Here is a 12,000-nt window from a genome sequence, read left to right as displayed (position 1 = left end):
TTACAGTAGGTTTCTTAGTGCAACCGTAATAGTTGTCGATTTTTACAGTCCATTTTCTGTAGTCGGTTCGACAACTGACTGTAGAAACGGTTACAATTACGAAAATAGCGCACTCCGCTATCTAGAACCTTTCTTGGATAATTATATCAGTATCCTGATGCACATCGAGGGTAGGCTTGTGTATATATAAGGCCCTGAGAATGCTTGTGAGCGCCACAGGATATATAGAAGCCAAGAGCTTGCAAGCTAAAGAACTGTGAACCACGGCACTGCACCGCACCACTACGGATGGGGAACTGTCTCCCTTGCGGGTCGTGCTTTGGCCTCTGCCCAGAGAAGTGCACGTCGTGCTGCCCAGAGAAGTGCCCGCTGTGCGAGCTCCATAACCTCAGTTTGTGCAACAACTGCTGCACTTTCAACTGTAGTCGTGGCCATCCAGGGGGTCACACCTTGGTGCCGGTTGAGAAGGACGAGGGGACGCAAAAGACCCAAGGTAAGTAAGCCCACAGCATCCGATGACAGCCTAGTCGTCTACCTGGTGGACCTCATCCCCGCGTCCCCAGAGAAACTTGCTTGTGGATAAATAAATAATCAGTCCGGTAAAAAAAAAGTGGTGTTCTGGAGTGCATGCAATAAATCTATTTAAAGTTTTTTTTGATAAACACCTATTTTAAGTTTTAGGTACAATGTATTCACATGTGTTTAGATCTGTAGTATGAAATTGGTATAGACGTATTGCTTCCATAATATATATAATATAATTTTATTTTGTTTTAATTTCAACAGAAACTGATGATCAAAGTTATGATTTGGAGACCCTAGTTTATGCACAAAATGTCACAATCTTTTTACTGGATGGAATATATGTTAATCGTACAAGTGTTTGAAAGGTGCCTTCCAGCCAAAGCGAACTCCAATATTCACTAGAAAAGCATCTGATTCTATAAAAACACATCCCTAACAATCACAAAAACAGGCCCAACAAAGAAAGCTACAATACCGATGTGGAAGTTTAAGTTGTTAGCCCTTTTGGAATGATTTAATGGGTGTTCTTACATTTTGACGAGCTTATATATTATTAGTTTACACTACTTATGGAGTGAGTGTACGTAGGGATGTGTTCAAACTGATTGGTTCATACTCTTTGTACAGATGCTTGATGGCCCTTGAGTGTGACCAGATGTTCTGGACGCGTGCTATTTCTCATATTATATATTGTTGTTATTAGCTTCTCAGTCAGATTTGTGGTATATACAGCTTTTGTAGTAGACAGCACGTGAAGATGAATACAATTATTGTAACATCCCTATATTTGGAAACAGGACATGTCGTATGCAGTTTATTTAAAAAAGTCTCGTGTTTGAAAATAAATCAATATACAGAAAGTTCCACTATTGCTTGTGGCCTATTATCTGACCATTTGCTTATTGTAGCTTTTGTAACTGAGCTTGCTTTGGCTGAAGTGGTTTCTTGTGTATTTGCAGCTGCAGCAGCTTATTAATCATTTTTTACCTTATCTGTTGCGGTAAAGCATTTGCGTACCAGCTACTGACATCAGTCATTTGGGAGCTCATACGTTGTTTTGAAGCATTTTGGCATACAAAGTTACTATCGCAATTATTTCGGAGCTTATATATTGGTGTAGACCATTGGCATAAAAGCTACTTATCCCATTAGAGATTAGGGAGCCCGATCTTGGAAAACCATTGACATGTAAGGCATTGATCTCAGTATGTTTTAGGCTTTGGATCTCTGCTATTTATTCTGCAGGATTACATAGTTGACTAGTATGAGCGAGGTGGTAAGGCTCCAGGGAGGAGCCGAGCTGGTGGGGGTTCCAGTCCTCTCTCGCACCCCCGGTCTCCAACGAAGATCGGGTAGTTAGGGAGCGCTGTTCAAAAAAATAAAATAAAAATAAAAAGCAGGATATCTGCTATAAATTCTTCAAGTCCACGATCCATTGGTAAACCATTGGCATACAAAACAATTGATTCAACTGTTCAAATCTATACTCCTATAAAATATACCAGTTGTTGCAGATTCGATCGATCTCTACCGTCCACACGAGTTAATCAAACGATCACCCTATAAGTTAGACCCCGTTTTACCTTTCTAAAACACGTTTAATTTTTCATTATTTACTTTCCATATCTAGACATCCAATATTTACCTTCCATACATTCCAAAAATATATTTAATCTTCTATTATTTACCTTCCATACCTAAACGTATAATATTTGTCTTCCATATATTCACCGCTGGGTTTCTCCAGACGGTGTGCTTCTTCCCGCACTTCTCCTACAGTGCCAGCTTTCTGGAGAGGGTGTGTCGTCGCCCACATGCCACCTCCACCGCCGTCTTCCACAAAGGTCACCCCCATTGCACCATCTTTACACTAAAGTACTATGCGAGAATTATTTTCATCCCTTGCAAATCGGTCATGCACTACAAAACAGCTCATCCTTGCCGGGCAATCACTCTCGGTTCAAAAAAACCGGTAATAATACGATTATCACTGCCGATTCATAAGAAAAATAGTATTACTGCCGGTTCATATAAAAATTTGATAGTGATACTACAATATTATTGCTGGTTCTTAATAGAAATCGATAATGATAATGTCACTGCCAATTTTTTACGTGAACCAGCAGTGAACCAACTTGACCTAGCTAGAAAATACTAAGTCCCCAGCTAGCCGGCCCTTGTCTCTAACTCTCTCTCTCTCTCTCTCTCTCTCTCTCTCTCTCTCTCCCCCCCCCCCCCTCATTTCTTCTCTTCCTCTCGAGAAATCCTGGCTCCAGGGCGAAGCAGCGCCAGTGCTCGAGTGATGGCCGGAGTTCCTGGCGGCGTTCGCATCAGTGTCGCTCTAGATGCCCGACGTGGCGTCGGTGTTCAAGGAGTTCCCGAGCGCCTCCATCGTTGTCGCCTCGCTCCTCGACGCGGGGGACATCATGTCCATGCCGCTTTCCTATACCATCAAGCACCACTACAAGCAGGTTTGTGGATCCTCCTGCCCCTCTCCTCGTTCTTCGATTCATGTCGCTTTATGGTTTTAGTGGATTGATTGATGGCGGGTTTAGCCTAGAATCCTAGAAAATCATGAGAATTTAGGATGATGCAATGCTGATCACCCTCGCATCCTCCACGCGCTTGTCCCTGAGAAGCTCATTTGGAGGCTGTGGGTGCTTGTCCCTAACAGTGCATCTTGCATGGTAGGGTGGATCCAATAGCGACTGCTTGTCCCTTAAGAGCTCGCGTGCAACTTCTCCGAGGTCTGGTGATGGGGTGGGTCGAGATCTTTGGAGCGGCAGCCCGATCCATGGAATGGTGACACGGGAAGAGCTAAGGCTGCTAAATCCATGGAGGTGAAGCATTAAATGGGCGACGGCGGTGGGATACGTGGAGGTGCGTGGTGGGAAGGGTTGCGATAGGATCCATGACAACGAGCTCTATGGTATGGATTTTTTTTTCTTTTTTTGTTATATGAAAAATGCTTCATTGCCAGTTGGGAACTTGGCAGTGATAGTGCTCGACTATCATTGCCGCTTATGCACTGCCGGTTCTAAAAATGACAGTCATACTGATTTGGTATAGGTAGTGATCGGTAGTTCTGTAGTAGTATCACCACCTTGATCTTGAATTGCTATATTATGGATTGATTTCACACGTATAAAACACATGTGCAGTTGCTAGTTAGTGATTAGATTTTGACTATAAGCATGTAGGAGTGTTGAAAGTACAAGGGTCTAAGTAGTGTGAAACACTAAAACTATCACCAATCAAACCGTATCATCTAGGATTGACTTCAAAATAGTTCAAAACCAGGTAACAAGCTATATCTAGGGGTTTTTCGATCCCGGAAGGGGCTACACCTCACTCCGCAATCCCTTTCATCACATCTGGTGTACCTCTAGTACCACATAGATCCTGGTGGATTTAGCTAGCAACCTCTTCACACATACATCTAGTCCACACACTCACTCATCAAGATATACACACCTAGAGTCTAGTCAACGCGATTGCTGCTTTCGCATGTCCATGACCGTGGACACGACTATTTGAATAGGTTTACACTCTACAGAGGTTGTACACTGTACCCACGCGATATGCTTAGCCTCCAATTATTGCAAGCGGAGAAGCGAAACATACCGAGACACTCTAATCACCTTTCCTGCCAGGCTTTTCTACAAGATTTAACCACAAGTGCCAGGGTCCATGTAGTGAAGACCAGTCCCTTTTTAAGCCTAGGTTGGTACTAGCAACCTTCAAACAAAGGGGCAGATGGACACTTGACTACTCGCTACTCTCAGCCTCCTAGTATGATGCCCAACTCAGTCTGGTGAAGGATATGTCAAGTCCAGCCCATTCAGGACGTATGGTTGCACAGGGTGGCTAGACCAGACGGTGCAATGGCTCGATCTTTAAGCGGCCGGGGCAGGTATCTTCTAGCAATGAACACCACAAGGTGACTCAAGCCTCCAGGAGCATACTCATCCAGAGTACTACTCCACCTGCCCCCGCCAAACAGTTTTCACCCATTTTTACACCTCACCCATCATATCCCACACGACATCAACGATTTCACAACCATCAAAGATTCATGGTGTATGAGTTATCATCAATAACAGTAAATCTTATCTCTAAGGAGAGGTGTTTTAAAAGCAACATCTCCGAGGAGATGTATTCAATCCTAAGCATGCTAGATATCAAGGCGTCATCTGTCATTAATATATATAACAACAGGTAATCCTAGGGTGATATGTATTTTGGATGATAACATTTATGGCATGAAAAGTGTTGATAGGATTAACTACGACAAGTAGTTTGTAAAAGCGCAATACATAGCACATGCGATATAAGTCTAGTTTTAAGTTGATCATATAGATTATTTGAAAACATAGGTTTGATATGATCAAGGAAATAGGACTTGGCTTCTTTGAGGTTTCCTTCAAGATCTTGGTTGTAGTTAGCATCTTCCTCGCTCCTCACGCTTCCCGCGTAGCACTCATAATATTCTGGTAGTTCTGCAATTGTGACTACGATCATTAACGCGCTATACTAGGGAAGAATAAAATAACATCAAATGGAAAGCCAAATGAGCCATAATGGATATCACATTATGATGGATAGATAGATCTCAAATTTAGATGAAATTCGGCGAAAGAATAACCAGAATCAGAGCCTGAACTAAGAAGTTATGACTCTCAAAAGATTTAATCTAAAATTAAATATGGAAATTACGAAAATGCACTATTCATGAGTGTGGCCCACTGGTGGGTCCCACTAAACAGTAGCTTGGGCTCAGATAAATAGTGACTCCATGGGACCAACATGAACGATACCAGCTGGACCGAAATGGACTCGGATTGGGTAAGGCCAGGCTTGGGCTGCACAATACTGGGTTGTATAGTGCAAGCCCGCTCGAGTTTGGGCTGGTGGCTAGCGGGCTATGGAGCTAGGCTGGCTAATTAGGGCACGGCTAGTGGGCGGCTGGACCAGCTTGCTTGGCCAGCAGCACGTGGGCCGAATCGTGGCGCACTCAGCTAGGTCAAGCCACAGTCTATGGCCAATCCACGCAAGCGTGCTGGCGCAGTGTGAGAGGCGGAGGGGAGGAGGAATCGGCCAGCAGTGAGGGATTGTGGCGGAACCACACCAGAATGCTCACTGGCAATGTGCTCCGGCCAGGTTTTCATGATGGGAAGTCCAAGCCAGGAATCTACACGCGATGGCGAATTCAACTAGGGGCTAAGAGGGGGTAGCAACACGAGCACAATCAGACAGCACCTCCCCTACATTGCGAGGTGCCAACCTGCATGGAAAAGGGGCCCAAGGCCCCAAGGCATCACGGCACGATGGTTGACCTCACACACAGAGCACGAACATGCTGGCGACGAGCATATCACGACGGCGGAGGGTCAAAACACGTGGCTACATGTGAGGAAGAACTATGGGGACGCCTACATGCTACTAGGAGGGGGCGCTAGGATGGGACAGCGGCCGACGGAGTGACGGCATCGAAGCGGTGGAATAGCTCAGCTTCGGTTTGGACAGCCCCCCTGTTGGGCTTCCAGCCAAAAGAAAGTGACATAGGGATGACGTCAGCTCCCTAGTGCCACTTGGTGGCTTGTGGACAGTGGATTGGAGACAATGGAGGTGCGGGTGGCGAGAATGGCGATGGTGGTGGTGAAATGGGGAAAGGGGAAAGAGAGGAGCTAGAATTCGCTATTTATAGAGGGGAGAGAGGTGAGTCGAGAGGTAGCGAGCGCACTGGAATCACACAGTCGTCAGCGATGAGGTGGCAGGGTAGTGCCCACCACATTTCCCACAACATGGATGCTCTGCACATCAACGCACAGGTGGGGTGCGAATGTCACGCGGCTTGCAGAGGTATTGGCGGCGCGGCCTGGGTAAAGAGAGAAGGGAGAGAGTGGGAGAGCCGGAGGTTGGTCGAGGATATTTTCTATAGGAGTTAGCTATCGTGGTGGCGAGCGACGTGACATCGCGCTCAAGGAGGAAGGAGAGGCGTGGGCAGGCGACGGTTGGATGGCCAACACACATACGATGCAGCAGGTGCGCGGGCACTCCAAAGGGTGGGTGGGCTGGCGCAGGTGAGCTGGGCCGAGCACGCTTGGGCTAGAGGAACAACCACTGGGCCGGATAGCTGGGCCGCACCAGAGAGAAGAGAGAGAAGGAAAGGAGGTCGGGCCTGGTTGCATGTGGGCGGAACAAGAGATGGGAGGGGGATTTCGGCCCGGGGTAAAAAGAAAAGGAAAAAGAAAAAGAAAGAGAGAAGGGTTTTGGGATTAAATTCAAATGGGAGAATTGAATTTGAATTTTTACTTTGGATTAAGATCATCTCAATTGAATAATTTGATTTGAGCTAAATGGAGATTATGAGTAGATTTGAAAGTGAGAGACATTCAATCTAGAGTATCGAAAGTTCTGATCTGTGCAATCTGGAGGCTCATTTTTCAGAGTGGGGTATTTATACCCCTTTGCCTCATTTTGTGGGGTTGGTTTCTTAGAGGGCTTTGTGCTGCTCTTGTGAGGTGTTTTAAACTTGGTGTTCCACCTTGAGTGCTCCCCTTCCCTCTCTAACAAGATTTGGTGAAAATTAAGCCTTAGTGGCTTAGTGAGTAGAGAGAGGTGTGAGAGGATGCGGTGCTTTGGTAGCCCATGGATTGCCACATAGGTTACATGTATTTGAGCACTCAGTGTTGATCGTGTGCGAGTTCAGAAGTTTGTTACTCTTGGAGACCACCGTCTTCTAGACGGCTCGATGGTGGATTGTCGGCGATCTCCTCAAGTGAATATTGTGAGGAGGCTCGAAAGTAGTTGCAGAACTCACCATCTTCGAAGTGGAGAAAGAGTTGTCCATAGTGGAGGCGAGGAGTGCATGTGTTCAACCTCGTGAGGAAAAGGGTTGAAAAAGATCTGGCTCAAGTGTGACCGAGCTTCCTCAACAGAGACGTAGGATATCGGTAGATATCCGAACTTCGGTAACAAATCATTTGTCTCTATATTTCCTTACTCTTGTGCATTACTTTGATATCCATGCTTGTATACTTGTTTGTATGTACATAGAATTAATTTTGTGATTATGAAATATGTTATTTTGAGCTGATCGGAACTTCCAATTCTGGGAATTGGAACATCTAATGAACAGTAAAAATCAAAAGTTCTGATGGACAGTACTAGAACTTCTGATGAACAGTACTTTGAATAATCTTTGTCTCACCCTAGGAATGTAAGCTTCATATTGGTTTAGGGTGTTTGTGCACTAGTTGAGTTATCATATTTAGGTTTTTCACTTGTGAAAAATCCGTTGGTTTATTTTCACTGCAAGTTTAGGCCAAATAGTAAAATGGGCAAAAGTTTGTTAAAACATCTATTCACTCCCCTCTAGGCGACATTATTGTCTTTTCAGGGAGGGAAAACAAAAGGTTTTGCAATTTATCTAGATTTGGTTCAAATTTGTTTTGAGCTAATTTTGAAATTCAAAATTTGGCTAAAAACTGGGATGTTACAAACCTACCCCACTTAAAAATAACCTCGCCTTTGAGATTCAGGATCTTCCTCGAACAGGAAAGGAAACTCTTTCCTCAGGGCATCTTCTCGTTCCCACGTGGATCTGCTTCAGTATGTCTGCTCCACTACACTCGACACAGACGCACTGCTGATCCTCTGGTTTGACTGGTGACCATATCCAAGATCTTCACCGGAACTTCTTGATATCAAAGATCATCTTGTAGATCCAGCGTCTCTATGGGGACATTCTCTTCTGGTAACCTCAGACATTTCTTTAACTGGGAAACATGGAAGACATTGTGCACATCTAACAGTTCTTGGGGTAGCTGTATCTAGTAAGCCACTGTACCAACTTTTCTCAGAACTTCATAAGGTCCAACATACCGGGGAGCTAACTTTTCATAGACTCGTAACCTCTGTGTTCCCCATATTGGTAAGATCTTAAGGTACACATACTCTCCAACCTTGAAGTATAGGTTTCTTCTTCTTTTGTCTGCGTAACTCTTGTGATGAGATTGAGCTGCCTTCAACTTTTCTCTTATTTCTGCAACATGGTCTTCTGCTTCTTTGATGAGGGCTGGTACAAGTAGGGTACGTTCGCCAACTTCCAACCAAATAAAAGGTGTTCTGCACTTTCTGCCATAACGAGCTTCAAAAGGGGACATATTTAAGCTGGCTTGGTAGCTGTTGTTGTATGAGAACTCTGCATAGGACAAGCTTTGCTCCCAATCCTTTCCATAGGTTAGGGCACAAGCTCTCAACATGTCTTCTAGGATCTGATTAACTCTTTCTGTTTGGCCATCATTCTGTGGGTGATAAGCAGTGCTGAAGTCTAGCTTAGTTCCCATTATTGTGTGTAGACTCTTCCAAAACCTTGAGGTGAACTGGGTACCTCTATCAGATACAATCCTGCTAGGGACTCCATGTAGCTTTACTATGCTGTCAATTGGTAGGGGTTGAAGTAATCCAACAGGCTTCTGGTGTTCTGCCTTGACTCTCTGGCAGATGTCGCACTAGGCAACAAACTTGGCTATATTTTCCTTCATCCCATTCCACCAGTAGTTCCATGTACATCTTTGTGGCACCTGGGTGGATGGAATATGCTGAGTTGTGGGCTTCATCTAGGATTGCTTCCCAGAATTTTCCTTCTTGGGACACACAAAGCCTATTTTTATTCCATAATACTTTATCATCATATACTATAAAATTCAGGGCTTATCTTCTCTTGTATGTTGTTGGATCCTCATCAAACCCTGAACCATGTGTTGGGCCTGTTTGATCTATTCATCCAAAGTAGGTTGTACACTCAAGTTATGTAGGCCAGCTTGAGGTACTATCTGTAGGTTCAGCTTTTGTATTTCTATCTGCAGTGGGGCATTCTGGGCCACCAAATGACAACAATAAGATTTTTGGCTTAATGCATCTGCTACAACATTAGCCTAGATGATAATGGATTTCCAAGTCATAATCCTTAATCAACTCTAACCATCTTCTTTGCCTCAAGTTTAGGTTTGGTTGGGTGAATATGTATTTTAGACTCTTATGGTCCGTATAAATTTCACACTTGTTCCCAATCAAGTAGTGCCTCCAAATCTTGAGGGCATGCACTACTGCTGCTAGCTCCAGGTCATGGGTTGGGTAGTTTCATGGGGTTTGAGCTGCCGAGAAGCATATGCTACTACCTTGCCACCCTGCATTAGGACACACCCAGGGCCTTGCCTGGATGCATCACAATAGACCACAAAGTCTTGGTGGATATTGGGTAAGATAAGCACTGGGGCAGTTGTTAGTTTATCCTTTAATTCCTGAAAGCTCTTTTCACAAGATTGGATCCATTCAAACTTCTTTTCTTTCTTGAGTAGCTCGGTCATAGGTTTGGTTATCTTGTAGAATCCTTCAATAAATCGGTGGTAATAACCCGCTAATCCAAGAAAGCTTCTAATCTCAGATACATTGGTTCGTTGAGATCAATGAACGACACTTCAACCTTCTCAGGATCCACAACAACTCCTTTTGTTGTAAGAATATGGCCAAAGAAAGCGACCTTTTCTAACCAAAACTCACATTTACTGAACTTGGCATACAACTTATGGGCTCTGAGCTTTTCCAAAATTCCTCTCAGATGTTGTTCATGCTCTTGGGAACTTTTAGAATAGATCAGTATGTTGTCAATAAAGACTATGACAAACCGATCCAACTGTTCCATGAACACCTTATTCATGAGGTTCATGAAGTATGCTGGTGCATTGTTTAAACCAAAAAACATCATTGTGAACTTATATTGCCCATAAAGGGTCACAAAATCTATTTTTGGGACATCTAATTCCCTTATCTTCACCTGGTAATAACCTGATCTTAAGTCTATCTTGGAGAAAAACTTGGCTCCTTTCAGCTGATCAAAAAGATCATCTAATCTCGGCAGAGGGTACTTGTTCTTGATGGTCACTTAATTAAGGATTTGTAGTCCACACACATCCTCATACTTCCATCTTTCTTCTCGACAAAAAGAACTGGTGATCCCCAGGGTGATGAATTGGGTCTGATGTATCCCTTCTGCTGAAGTTCCCTTAACTATTCCTTCAGCTCGGCTAGCTCTCCGGCTTCCATACAATAGGGCCTCTTGGCTATGAGTGTTGTTCTAGGGATGAGATCAATGATGAACTCAATATCCCAGTCTGGTGGCATACCAGGTAATTCCTCTGAAAAGACATCTGATTATTCATTTACCATCGGTACATCTTCTAGGGTCTTAGCCTCTAGGTTATACACTATGTGGTCTGGCTCACACCCAAGTGTATGATAGGTTACTCGTGTCCCTTCAAGATTGATCATGGTCACTGTCCTAGCTGCACAGGCTATGGTGCCCTCATGCTGGGTTAACCAGTTCATTCTAAGGATTACATCTATCTCTTTGGACTTAAGCACCACTAGGTTTGTTAGGAATACTACCCCACTTAGAGTGATCCTTACCTGAGAGCATCCCAACTGACACTTAATGTCTGCTTCGGGTGATCTAGTTACTAGGGGTTTTTTAAGTAGCACTGCAGGTATATTATACTTTGCCACAAAACTTGATGATATGAAAGAGAGCGATGCCCCAGAATCAAACATTATTGTTGCATCTACAGATTCAACTAAAAACTCACCAAGCACAACTCCAGGTGCATCTTGAGCTTCCTATGCGTGGATGTGGTTGACGTGTGCTCTTCACGTGTGCTCTTCCGAAGGACTGCTGTGATGTTGTTGGTTGGTTGGGGACATGGGAAGCTCCATGGCCAGCCTCGGACATTGTGGGTCGGGGTCCATTCACAGTGTTGGACTGAATAGATGCTGTCTGCTTGACCTTGCGGGGGCAGTTGGCAATGAAGTGCTCGATCTTGCCATAATTAAAACATGCCTTGCTTGTGTGGGCCACTTGGCCACTGTTGTTCTACTGAGATCTGACATTGCTCTTACTGTGGTAGGAATGGTTGGGTTGATGTAAAATAGTGGCTTGAGTCCTATATAGCATGATGGACTAAGCCTTGTGGCCAGAGTAAGCAGGACGCTTGAACCTCTGGGACCTTTTCTGTTGCTGAGCCTTGTGAGTGGCGAACTTGCACTTCTTGTCTTTGTACAGTTCCAATCTAGCTTCTTCTAGCAGAATGGTCATGTTCATCAGGGTGTTGAAGTCTGGATAGATGTGGGGAGTCATTTGTGCCTTTAGGTTGCTTTCCAACCCTTTCTTGAACCTGTTTTGCTTGTTCCTATAAGTGGAGACTTCTTCTGGTGCATAACAAGATAGCTCAACAAACTTGCAGATGTACTCATTAACACTCATATTGCCTTGCCTCTGCCTCCTGAACTCATCTTCCTTGAGTTCCATAGTTCCTTCTGGAACACGGTATCGGTAGAACTCTTCAACAAACTCCTACCAAGTGATAGCTGCGGCATTATCTATGGCTTCACAGTAGTTCTCCCACCATGCCAAGG

At 44.3% G+C, this 12,000-nt stretch overlaps 1 long non-coding RNA gene across 1 annotated transcript; it reads left to right on the top strand.

Moving 5' to 3' along the window:
• The first annotated feature begins 202 nt into the window (after nucleotides 1-202).
• Nucleotides 203-1,319, top strand: LOC133897592 (uncharacterized). Its single transcript, XR_009905940.1, has 2 exons — nucleotides 203-493; nucleotides 1,153-1,319. It is a non-coding gene; the product is annotated as an uncharacterized LOC133897592 (long non-coding RNA).
• Nucleotides 1,320-12,000: the final 10,681 nt, after the last annotated feature.

This window comes from Phragmites australis, chromosome 17 (genome assembly GCF_958298935.1).
Source record: "Phragmites australis chromosome 17, lpPhrAust1.1, whole genome shotgun sequence".
NCBI lineage: Eukaryota > Viridiplantae > Streptophyta > Magnoliopsida > Poales > Poaceae > Phragmites > Phragmites australis.
The sequence above is the reverse complement of the archived record's forward strand: the minus strand, read 5'-3'. Positions and strand labels throughout refer to the sequence as shown.